Genomic DNA, 12,805 nt, shown 5'->3' with positions numbered 1-12,805 from the left:
ATTCCTCGATATCAAAGAAGCTTTATTAAATAGAAACATTCGTCATCATCCAGATATGGAAAAGGAATTTTGTGTGTCCATTTGACAAGTTTTCAGGGATTAGGCGCATGTCTCTTCCATATCCATGAAGCCAATGGAAAACCAGAAATCAGAGTAATTAGTTTTGCTAGTAGGGTTCTTACAGAAACTGAACGATCCTACTCTATTACCGAATTGGAAGCTCTTGCAGTAATTTGGGCTTTCAAGAGATTCAACTACTACACCAATGGCAAGAAAATCAAAGTTTATTCTGATCATCAGGTTCTTAGTTTTCTTATGACGTGTAAATTCCTAGATCCTCGCTTAACGAGGTGGTGTCTTTTCTTGCAGGAATATCATTTCGAAATAATCTATATAAAAGGCAAAGATAACATTATTGCAGATGCTCTATCTCGCATGCCTGAAGGCTCTTCTGACAGTACTGAACTTTTGGAACAAATGACAAATTACAGAATTCTTTTGATGATGGATCAACTACATCGCAAATATTTTCTTGATCTTTGTAACCAGATTGTTCAATTGCAGGAAACTGATCCAAAATGGAGAGGTGTGAGACAGATCCTCGAAACTAATTCTACCCATCGCATGTGCAAATATTGCAAATTGCATAATCAAGTTTTTTTTTCCACCGCACATCATTGTCATCAGAAAATTGGCTAGTATGGATTCCGCAGGAATATGTAGAACACTTACTCTGGTATACACATATTTCATGGGGACACTTTGGTCCAGAAAAGTGTAAGCGTAAAATTGCAAAGTACTGCTACATCCCTATCCTACATAGCAGAATTCACAACCTCTTGAAACACTGTGTCATTTGTCAAAAGGCAAAACTTTTTAATCTTTCGAATATACTGCCTTTGAATCCTATCATCACAGAGAAACCTAGACAAATCCTAGGCATAGATTTGGCAGGACCACTCCCACGAGGTCGTGGAGGACTAAGGTACCTTGTAGCTGTCATCGATCTATTTACCAAACATTTGAGATTGTACGCTATGAAATCTGCAAACACTCAACCAATCATCAATCGTTTAGAAAGTGACTACTTTCCTAGATTCGGAAGACCTGAATCAATTCCCTCAGGCAATGGGTCTAACGTTGTTTGCAAAAGATGGAGACTTTTCCTTGCTCGTCATCAAATTAGGCAAATCCTTATCTAAAAATTCAGGCCCCAGTCCAACCCCCTTGAACGTGTCTTCAAGGAGTTTAATCGTTTCATTCGTACGTATGTACCAAATCAGCAGACTCGCTGGGTTGACTTTGTGTCACCTTTCGAGGAAATTGTGAATAATCTACCGCACCTGTCTACTGGTTTCACTCCGAGTGAGTTGATGTCTCCTGACCAAGAGAAAAATGAATGGGTCAATTCAATTCCTAAGTGTAACAACACAAGCGCCAGTTTAGACGCTAGAATAAGACAAGCTCTAACAACATTGATTACCCAAGCCAATTTACGCAAGAAGGCGCATGGCAAACATATTAATAAGGTGTGATCTTATAAAGTAGGCGAAAAGGTCTTGTTAAAAACGCACCTTAAACCATCGTTGCTCTCACGTAAAAATCTAAAATGCAAAGACTTTTTGAGGGGCCTTACGAGATCCTTCGTATACCCCACCCAAGTTGTTATCTGAGTTCTGATCCCGCAAATGGAAAAATAAAAGGATTATACCATCACTCTGATCTTAAAAGGTATCATGCTAAAAAATAAGTCAAGAGAAAGCTTTATAATGGCAAGAGAAGGTTAACCGCTAGTAACTAAGTGAAAATGATCTGACTTTGTTAAAAAAATGCGTAGGATAAACTACACGATAGTGAGCCTGTCTTGATATACAGCAGAGAATTTAAAATATGTTATCTTCGGCCATAATTTATGTACAGACAAGCTGATGAAATATTCTAATTTAACAAAGAAAGTGACCGACTCCGAGAACTCTAGTTTTAAGATTTAGTTTTAAGCATATAATAATTATGAGAGAAAAATGAAACATAAAGCGAAGGATGCGCCTGACAAGCCGGCTTCTGCGATATGAAATAGTAAAGAAATGAAAGTAAAACTTAGTATGTAAGAAATTTTTTTTAAGTTTAAGGACCAATAATCGAAAAAGGAAATTTATTTTCGTCAAGGACAAGGATCGCTTGAAAATTAATGGTTCATGATGCCACTAAAAAGGAAAATACGTAACTAGTTTTTAAGTCAGAGATGTCTAGATTAAGTTTTAATGTACACAGAAATCTGGACCAAGTTCATCTCTGCATTAAAATAGCGCACTGCTTACGAAGCATGTGAATTACTTGTAAGTATCAAAATAACAACGAAAGCGCTATTCTTCAACTAGATAAACAGAGTAGCATTAATTGTGATTGCATTACGCAGGTCAGATACATTTAAAGCCATAAGTGAAATAAAATACCAAGCATAAGAGGGTAAGTGACAAGGAGAAAGCAATGATGACTTAAGGTCATATATAGAGGTCAATTCGGCGGAACGTAAGCAGGCGTCAAAGCGAGAATAACATGACAAACCGCCAGTAAAACAAATCAAGTAGTTCTTAATTACAGCGCGTACGTAGACGTACGACGGAAAGAAAAATTAATTTCTAAGTCATAAGGAACAAGGAGTTGTTTGCTATATTTCTTCTTCTATGTACTATTGTATCTGTGTCTTTATTCTGAATTAGTGTAAATATCCTAACCCGCCTAAACCCGTCCAGTAGGCTTGACGTCACAGATTGAGAAATGCGGTTGACGTGGAAGGCTGGTTTGGCAAACGATTTTCAAAAGGAAACGCGTGTACGAAACCGGGAAAAGCTAGTTTTGAAATGTCTTTACTTTTTCTTTTAAAGTCAGTTCGAGACGCGAACTGCGATCACGATAAGGAATTTGAATATTTTCCTGAATGGCGTTTTGCTCTCATGTGAGAGGGCGATCAAGTGTGACTGACTGATCCTCGTATCTAGTAAAAACGAATTTTTGTCGAAATGACAGTGATAAATGAATCAAATGAATAGAAAGAGCGATTCAAAGGAATAAAAAAGAATTGCTAACAAATCGGAGAAACTAATTATTGTGACTGTGAATCGAAAGCGTAATTGGTCTTAGAGAAAGATGATGAATAACGTAAAGCGAAATGTTATGGTGGTTACCAACAAATCAACAGAAATTGAAATGAACTTGATAAACGAAGCTCTAAATTAGCAAGCTTCAAAGTGAGACAAACTATTTGATTATAAACTGTAAAAAAAAAAAAAAAACTGTACACAGTAGTGTGTAAGTGAAGTCTTAAAATGCTGTGGAAGTCTGTCCAGACATGAAGCAATACGTCGATGTTATAAATAATGGATAATTTCATTCACGATGAAAATAATAAGTGTTAAACGTGCAGATATGGCGGTGGACAGTGATACTCCGGTTGTGTAACCGAAGGCGATGATGTGATTAAGTGCAGTGCGTCGAAAACCAAGTGTAAGTGTTAGCTGCTTTGCAAAGCGCGAGAGCTAGCCTACCTTAAAATCTTCAAAATCGGCTGGAAAATGTGGAGGCAGGGATGGAAAATTGTGTCTCTGTCCCTGGTAATCGTAGTCGCTCCGCAGCAGCTCAGCAAAACACAAAATACCACAACACCATCGGCGCAACGTGTTCACTGAATCGTGCGCGGGAAAGCTGAAATACCGCGTGGCGGCTAGTGAGCGACTGGAGTTGCGATTCAGCATCAACAATCGACCTGTGCCAACGCCCATCGACGCAACAATCGCGTTAAATTTAAAGTGATGTATCAGCATTGCACTCCGGCTGTAGTTCAACGAAACGGACTTTCCTTGCAAGCCGCTCCCAAAATAAAAGACTCTTATACGGATGCACAACATTAAAAAAAATGTAATCCAGTGAATGAAATGCGAACAGCCAAACCTCACGCGAATAGCGAGAAAGTCAGATGCTTATGAATACCAAGTCCTAAAACTAGATTTAAGCTTAGTTTTAGACTAATAGGTATCTATATATTTTTGTTACACGTAACGTGTGTACCTAACGTGCGAGCGAGAAACGCCCACGAGAGCTGATGAAAAGTTATCTTGGCGAACGCAAAGTAGCGATCCAACTTCTCAAGGGATAAGATTAACCTGGAGAAGAATCAGTTTTAACTTACCTGTCAAGTACACAAATAATGAAAGCGCTAAAAATCATGACAACAAGTGAGCAATGCAAGATGGACACGTGTGAGAAATTCCATGTGTGAGAATTATATGTGAATAGAAAGATGAATGTCTATGTGTTTTCTTTCAGGAGCAATGAGCCTATGAGATCTGGACAATAACTTGAGGCCACAAAGATTGTCCTTATGAACTCTTTAAAAGGAAAATAATGAGCATAATGTATAATCTCCATTGTAAACTTTGTAGATTTACTGTCTTAGTTTTTAAATTTTTTCTATGTATCTTTACCTTAAGAATTGCCTTTGTCTCAGAATGAGAGATTACCATATTTGTGTAATCCTAATTGCCAAATGACGGAAATACTATGTTTGATCCATGTACATCCTTAAAGTACTCAATCCCATAATGTTAACGGCGACACGTGAATCTTGGTAATGTCCTTGATTTCCAAGATTCCCTTAGAAGGCAATGTAACATTATGTGATTGCCCTACCATTTTAAATCATTCACTAACCTAGCAGTCGCTCGGCAGCAGCTACAGTTAGCAAATAACGCCCTGTGACGTGACGTGTTTACTGTGAAGCGCCGTCAGAGATACAGTGACCTATTGACTTTGAAAGCCGCTGCGCGAATGATGGACAAAAGAAGAACATTTTTACACATTCTTTTGATGTACGAGATATTCTCATTCTTCTGTCTCTCGTAATCTGTGTCGGACACGCATGTCTTGCTACCGTATAATTATTGTTTAAAAATATTATTTTAGTGTAATGTGAAAGTTCCATACTGCGTAGCAGTAGATACATGTGAGAAGCTACATTGTGCGAAGTGTATCTGGAAATGGTAAAATATGTAAGTTCGTTATATATCGACTGCCATAAATTCAAAGTTAAATGGAACTTGTGTATGGACTAATTAATTAGTATAGAACCTATGTCTCACTACTTCATGACCATACGTATTTAATTTTCTTTTATGTTTCTGCAAATTTTGATGGTTCACAGACACAAATAGTTTCGTCGAAATCGAACGGAAGTTGCATACGGCGAAATAGTTTCTACGCACCTTATTCTACTGGTAAATGCATGATAAACTTCGGGCTCTTAGGAAATTAATGTTGAGCTATCCAAAAACAATTATATTTTCAATAGTCATTTAGCCCTGACCAGTAAAGGTATTCAAAACCATTACAATAACTAGTTATGTCTATTGGCCTAAAATACAATATATATCATTATGTGCTTTTCCCTGCAAATATATTTCCACCGCCGATTATAGCTGTATGTTAACGCACAAAAGTAAATATATTGTTATACGACTGAGGAAAACATCTACAAGAAGAGGCAGGGTAACAGAACGTGTGTTAAGGCATCAAGGAATAACTTCCGTTGTATTAGAAGAGATCCAAAAGCCTGAAAATTAATAGGAAGACAGTGATTCGAACACGCGCAGCAAATAATTGATTACGTTGGGTGAACGTGCTATTACAGAGTTGAAGAGATTGGCACAAGAGTAAAAAATTGTTTCAGACCATATCAAATGTCACAAGTTCATCAGACAAACTTGTGGAACACGCTCCTTAGCGATGAAGTAGTCACTGTGCCAAAGTAACAGGTTTGTATATCAAATGCTGTGCGCAATACTTTTCAGATACTTGCAACACCTGCTATACAATAAAAACTCACGAGTCTCTGAAGTTCGAGTGTAACTTTTTGTGAATAACCTGAACATAATAAAATATGTAGAATCGAATCGTAACTTAGAATACAAAATAGACATTTACATTCTATATGGTATTAGCAGACGAGTTTCACATCAATGAAGTAAGTAGTGAAAAATCACAGCATAAATATATTTCCCTAGTTGGCAAAAGAATGTTAAATTAGTATCAAATTTTCAACTACGCATTGAATTCAAGTTCACTTTATGGAAAATAATTTACATTCTACACTAGAGTTTATAAATAAAATTATTGTCACTCAATGCGTGAGCGTCGTTGCGATTTTTCCACGTAAAAGAACTTTGAACAACAACATAAGCAATTGCGTTAGAATTTCACTTTTACATCAGATTATTTGTCCACGTTGAAGCGACATGCCACTACTACTGCAACAGCTTCCACAGACACATACATAAACCTAAGATGGATTTGCGAGACCGGCTGCAGAGCATCTTTAAAAGAAAGATCTAAAACATATTTACGGCTGTTAGCTGTTTTTTATATTAAATTTCTCATGTATTATACGTATCTTGTTTCACTCCTAAATCGTGAGTTGCAGCATGCCGTGAAACGGTTAAAATAAGGTCGACATGGAACTAAGGGCAGAATCCGCTTTATGGTAATTTCCGCGCCTAAGTCAGAAATTGCCAGAGAACATAAATTACGGTTAGATTCATAAACGTTCCATTCGCAACACGGTATACAATTACCAACACTTCCCAAAGTGATTCGTGGGCCCCTATTCATATTCCTGATACGCATTAAGCTTATCACGAGAAGCTATTGGTTCAAATGGCTCTGAACACTATGGGACTCAACTTCTGAGGTCATTAGTCCCCTAGAACTTAGAACTACTTAAACCTAACTAACCTAAGGACACCACACACATCCATGCCCGAGGCAGTATTCGAACCTGCGACCGTAGCGGTCGCGCGGTTCCAGGCTGTAGTGCCTAGAACCGCTCGGCCACTCCAGCCGTCCCAGAAGCTATTAAATAACGCTATCTTACGACAATTGTAGCGCTGCTGAGGTGTTTCGAGTATGTCAATAATTGCCGCAGTGCAGTGTCCATTTCCTCTGGTGCACAGAAGTGGGTGAATCTACTATAATTCACTCATTTATTGACAAGATCTAGACTGTGCTCATACATAGTTTTCAACTATATTTTGTCCAGTGAGACTGATCGTGTGAGTCATTGTCTCCGTTAGCGTTTTGTCCGGAGATACTTGACGAAACTATTGAAAATATAAATCAGACCAGCTTCGGATTACAGGTAAAGTGTTTTATTGCCAGGCAGTCGTATCAATAATACTTGCTTACAAACGAAGAATAGTATTCTTCTTACCCCTTTTTGTATTGCTCTGCATTTACGGTCTCCAATATCATAGCTATGTCAAGCTTGAAACTTCCTGGCAGATTAAAACTGTGTGCAGAATGAAAATCTCAGTCTGGAAACACCCCCGAGGCTGTAGCTAAGCCATGTCTCCGGAACATCCTTTCTTCAGGGAGTGCCAGTTCTGCAAGGCTCGCAGAAGAGCTTCCCCGTGATGTTTGGAAGGTAGGAGATGAGGTACTGGCAGAATTGAGGCTGTGTGGACGGGTCGTGAGTCGTGTTTGGGTAGCTCAGATGGTAGAGCACATGCCCGCGAAAGGCATAGGTCCGCCGGCCGGCGTGGCCGTGCGGTTCTAAGCGCATCAGTTTGGAACCGCGTGACCGCTACGGTCGCAGGTTCGAATCCTGCCTCGACCATGGATGAGTGTGATGTCCTTAGGTTAGTTAGGTTTAAGTAGTTCTAAGTTCTAGGGGACTGATGACCTCAGCAGTTAAGTCCCATAGTGCTCAGAGCCATTTTTGAAGGCATAGGTCCCGAGTTAGAGTCTCGATCCCGCCCACAGTATTAATCTGAGAGGAAGTTTCATATCAGCGCACTCTCCGCTGCAGAGTGAAAATCTCATTATGACAAGCTTGTCCAACAGTAAGATAAACACGACATGATACTGATATAATTATTTTAAATAAAAGTGTGGAAGACTGACCACCACTTCCTTTTGAACAATTTGTCTTGCAACCCCAGAGCATTGCCTGTTAAGTTGGATGGTATGGACAAGAAGGAAGCTGCACTCCAGTGTGAATTCTTAAAAAAGTGGCTTTGCTTTACACTAATTCCAAATTTGCATTTTCTGCAAGCGCAGTTGTCACCGTTTTATTCTGCTCCCATCGTTTCCACTGTACAAGAACTTGAAATATACACTCCTGGAAATGGAAAAAAGAACACATTGACACCGGTGTGTCAGACCCACCATACTTGCTCCGGACACTGCGAGAGGGCTGTACAAGCAATGATCACACGCACGGCACAGCGGACACACCAGGAACCGCGGTGTTGGCCGTCGAATGGCGCTAGCTGCGCAGCATTTGCGCACCGCCGCCGTCAGTGTCAGCCAGTTTGCCGTGGCATACGGAGCTCCATCGCAGTCTTTAACACTGGTAGCATGCCGCGACAGCGTGGACGTGAACCGTATGTGCAGTTGACGGACTTTGAGCGAGGGCGTATAGTGGGCATGCGGGAGGCCGGGTGGACGTACCGCCGAATTGCTCAACACGTGGGGCGTGAGGTCTCCACAGTACATCGATGTTGTCGCCAGTGGTCGGCGGAAGGTGCACGTGCCCGTCGACCTGGGACCGGAACGCAGCGACGCACGGATGCACGCCAAGACCGTAGGATCCTACGCAGTGCCGTAGGGGACTGCACCGCCACTTCCCAGCAAATTAGGGACACTGTTGCTCCTGGGGTATCGGCGAGGACCATTCGCAACCGTCTCCATGAAGCTGGGCTACGGTCCCGCACACCGTTAGGCCGTCTTCCGCTCACGCCCCAACATCGTGCAGCCCGCCTCCAGTGGTGTCGCGACAGGCGTGAATGGAGGGACGAATGGAGACGTGTCGTCTTCAGCGATGAGAGTCGCTTCTGCCTTGGTGCCAATGATGGTCGTATGCGTGTTTGGCGCCGTGCAGGTGAGCACCACAATCAGGACTGCATACGACCGAGGCACACAGGGCCAACACCCGGCATCATGGTGTGGGGAGCGATCTCCTACACTGGCCGTACACCACTGGTGATCGTCGAGGGGACACTGAATAGTGCACGGTACATCCAAACCGTCATCGAACCCATCGTTCTACCATTCCTAGACCAGCAAGGGAACTTGCTGTTCCAACAGGACAATGCACGTCCGCATGTATCCCGTGCCACCCAACGTGCTCTAGAAGGTGTAAGTCAACTACCGTGGCCAGCAAGATCTCCGGATCTGTCCCCCATTGAGCATGTTTGGGACTGGATGAAGCGTCGTCTCACGCGGTCTGCACGTCCAACACGAACGCTGGTCCAACTGAGGCGCCAGGTGGAAATGGCATGGCAAGCCGTTCCACAGGACTACATCCAGCATCTCTAGGATCGTCTCCATGGGGGAATAGCAGCCTGCATTGCTGCGAAAGGTGGATATACACTGTACTAGTGCCGACATTGTGCATGCTCTGTTGCCTGTGTCTATGTGCCTGTGGTTCTGTCAGTGTGATCATGTGATGTATCTGACCCCAGGAATGTGTCAATAAAGTTTCCCCTTCCTGGGACAATGAATTCACGGTGTTCTTATTTCAATTTCCAGGAGTGTATTTTCAATTCAGCAGTCATAGTTTCGTGACAAAGGTTTTGAACGTCACATTGAATACAATATCTTCGCCATCCTTTGTTTTTCGAAATTTATTCTCTAAGGAGAAGTATAAATGTATTCTTTCGATTGGAATCCTACAAGCGATTAGATATCAATGTAGAATAATGAATGCATAAGACCGACAAACAGTTTACAGTTTTGAGTGCCGAAATTAAATTCGCCAAAACGCTGATCTTACTCGAATTCGTAGGATATTCTCAAGCTGAAAGAGAACAAAATGAGTACGTTTTACATGGTAACACGAATACTTATGTAGCTTCTGACTCTCTATATATGTTCAGACTCCGCTAAGATAGTTGGAATTACTAAACGTAAACATCCTTAGCAGAGAACCACGCCGCATATGGTGCCAAAATAATCTCAAGTCCCTAAAATGTCTCTATATAGTTCGATGTTTCGTATGGCTGCCCAGAAGATGAGAAACAGTGGTGAAAACAGACTGATATGATTGGTAACAATAACTTCCAAGCAATGGTATACACTACATGGAAAACCCAAATGTTACCAGCGTGTAAGTCTCCTGACCCGTTACAGTATATAATACCGACAATGCTGACTTCAAGAAACTAAATGGCCCAGCTGTCTCAGTAGCTGCTGTCGGAAGATAGTGAACGGCGAGCGAGCGGGCGAGCAAAAAAATGCCGCGTTGCGCTAATTGGACAAAAGCAGTACACAGAGGAAAGTAATAAGATACCTACAACATGAGCACCGTACACGACCAGGCAATAAGTAACAAAAATATTCCTCGCTTCCGCAGTTCTTGTAGTTCATTCTGAATCGACGCAGCTGTGCTATATGCGTTAGACTAACGACCGCATAAGAAATTGCGCTGGGCTCCAGTATGAGCAGATGTTCGTCTAAACCATCACCTTTTGCCAGTCCGTGAAAGATGCAAACTATCCAAAAATATTACTGGGCCCATTGGGTAATGGAAGGTAATATGTTGAGAACAACGTGGAGTACAAAGAAAAATAATTGTCTAAGGAGATAGATAAAAGTTGATATATGCAATTCAAGCGGAGATGGAATTGATTTTTAGACAAAAAGAACATCCAGAGGAAGGAGTGTGGGGACACTTTATGTGTGGTTTATGGCAAGAAATGAGATAGAAGAGAACCTTGTGTAAGTTGGGTAGCCGGCATAAGTTAACAAACGTAATAAATCTGAAAATAGTGGTAGCTGGAATACTTGAGAATAGGGGATGAACATTAGTTACACATATTTGGCAAACTGATGTCTTCCCTGACGGTGATGGTGTCTTCCAGCAGGATAACAGTCCGTCTCACAAGGCCAGAAGGGTGCCACAGTGGTTTGAGGAGCTTGACAGTGAACTCACGTTGATGTCTCGGCCACCAAATTCGCCTAATGTGGAACCAATAGAACACGTCTTGGACGCTATCTGATGCTAGCTCCAAGCGCACAGACAACCGGTCTGTAATTTAAGGGAACTACGCGGTATTTACGTGGAAATATCGTACCAGATGCCTCTGGAAACCTACCAAGTACTTCTCGCTTCCACACCATGTAGATTCGCAGCCATAATTTGTTCCAAAGGTGGACCAGCACGGTATTAAGACGGCAGTCTTGTTTTGGCTCGATAGCGTAGGATGCAATCACTACATAGTGCCGATTGCTGGCGTGAAACTGAAGTAGTGACAGCTTAAGTGAGCGCGTGTTGATGTCTTCCAGGTCTCGACGGCCGGCAGCGGCCAGGGAGGGCCGAGTGGGCGTAGCGGCTGAGGAACCGGTACTGCCTGCGAGGCACGCCGCCGCAACCTTCACACCAAAGCACCGGCAGCCGCCCCCAGCGCGTACACCCACCGCGTGTTTACAAAGAGCCTCCACCGCTCTACCCGTACCTCAGCTGCATTCCACTCCAGCAGTCTCCGCAACGCTGCGATCACTGAGCCAGCTACACGGCTGCAAGTGCTGGTATAAACTCCACACAAGTCCGTTTCTGATGATCTCTCATTGTTGACTGAAAATACTGGCTTAATGTTTAGGTCTCTATTTCACAACGCCCTTCGCCATACTGAACAAATGAGGCATTATGTTTATTTGAATCGAAATAATTCCTAATTGGAGTGGCTCGAACCATATGCGTCTTGGTTACAATTGCAGCACCCATAACCTAACTTAGTCCCTCAGGGGCCGTGTTTAATAAGATGACGTCGTGATATATGTAGGCCTACATGACTACTTCAAAATAAGTCTTAGGACTGTCCTCGTAAACAACAAGTTGAAAATCCAGAATGAGATTTTCACTCCGCAGCGGTGTGTGCGCTGATATGAAACTTCCTGGCAGATTAAAACCGTGTGCCGGACCGAGACTCTGACTCGGGACCTTTGCCTTTCGCGGGCAAGTGCTCTACCATCTGAGCTACCCAAGCACGACTCACGCCCCGTCCTCGCAGCTTTACTTCTGCCAGTACCTCGTCTCCTACTTTCCAGACTTTACAGAAGCTCTCCTGCGAACCTTGCAGAACTAGCATTCCTGAAAGAAAGGATATTGCGGAGACATGGCTTAGCCACAGCCTGGGGGATGTTTCCAGAATGAGATTTTCACTCTGCAGCGGAGTGTGCGCTGATATGAAACTTCCTGGCAGATTAAAACTGCGTGCAGAATAAAAATCTCATTCTGGAAACATCTCCCAGGCTGTCGCTAAGCCATGTCTCCGCAATATCCTTTCTTTCAGGAGTGCGAGTCGAATTAAGTCGGGTGATGCTGAGGGAATTAGATTAGGAAATGAGACACTTAAATTAGTAAAGGAGTTTTGCTATTTGGGGAGCCAAATAACTGATAATGGTCGAAGTAGAGAGGATACAAAATGTAGACTGGCAATGGCAAGGAAAGCGTTTCTGAAGAAGAGAAATTTGTTAACATCGAGTATAGATTCAAGTGTCAGGAAATCGTTTTTGAAAGTATTTGTATTTCGTGTAGCCATGTATGTAAGTGAAACGTGGACGATAAATAGTTTAGACTAGAAGAGAATAGAAGCTTTTGAAATGTGGTGCTACAGAAGAATGCTGAAGATTAGATGGGTAGATCACATAACTAATGAAGAGGTATTGAATAGAATTGGGGAGCAGAGAAGTCTGTGGCATAACTTGACTAGAAGAAGGGATCGGTTGATAGAACATGTTCGAGTCTCGGTCCGCC

At 42.2% G+C, this 12,805-nt stretch overlaps 1 protein-coding gene across 1 annotated transcript in view; it reads right to left on the bottom strand.

The window, feature by feature from the left end:
* Window positions 1-12,805, bottom strand: part of LOC126480525 (putative epidermal cell surface receptor) — a 417,170-nt gene that overhangs the window by 340,921 nt on the left and 63,444 nt on the right.

The sequence above is a fragment of the Schistocerca serialis genome, chromosome 1 (genome assembly GCF_023864345.2).
Source record: "Schistocerca serialis cubense isolate TAMUIC-IGC-003099 chromosome 1, iqSchSeri2.2, whole genome shotgun sequence".
Taxonomy (NCBI): Eukaryota; Metazoa; Arthropoda; class Insecta; order Orthoptera; family Acrididae; genus Schistocerca; species Schistocerca serialis.
The sequence above is the reverse complement of the archived record's forward strand: the minus strand, read 5'-3'. Positions and strand labels throughout refer to the sequence as shown.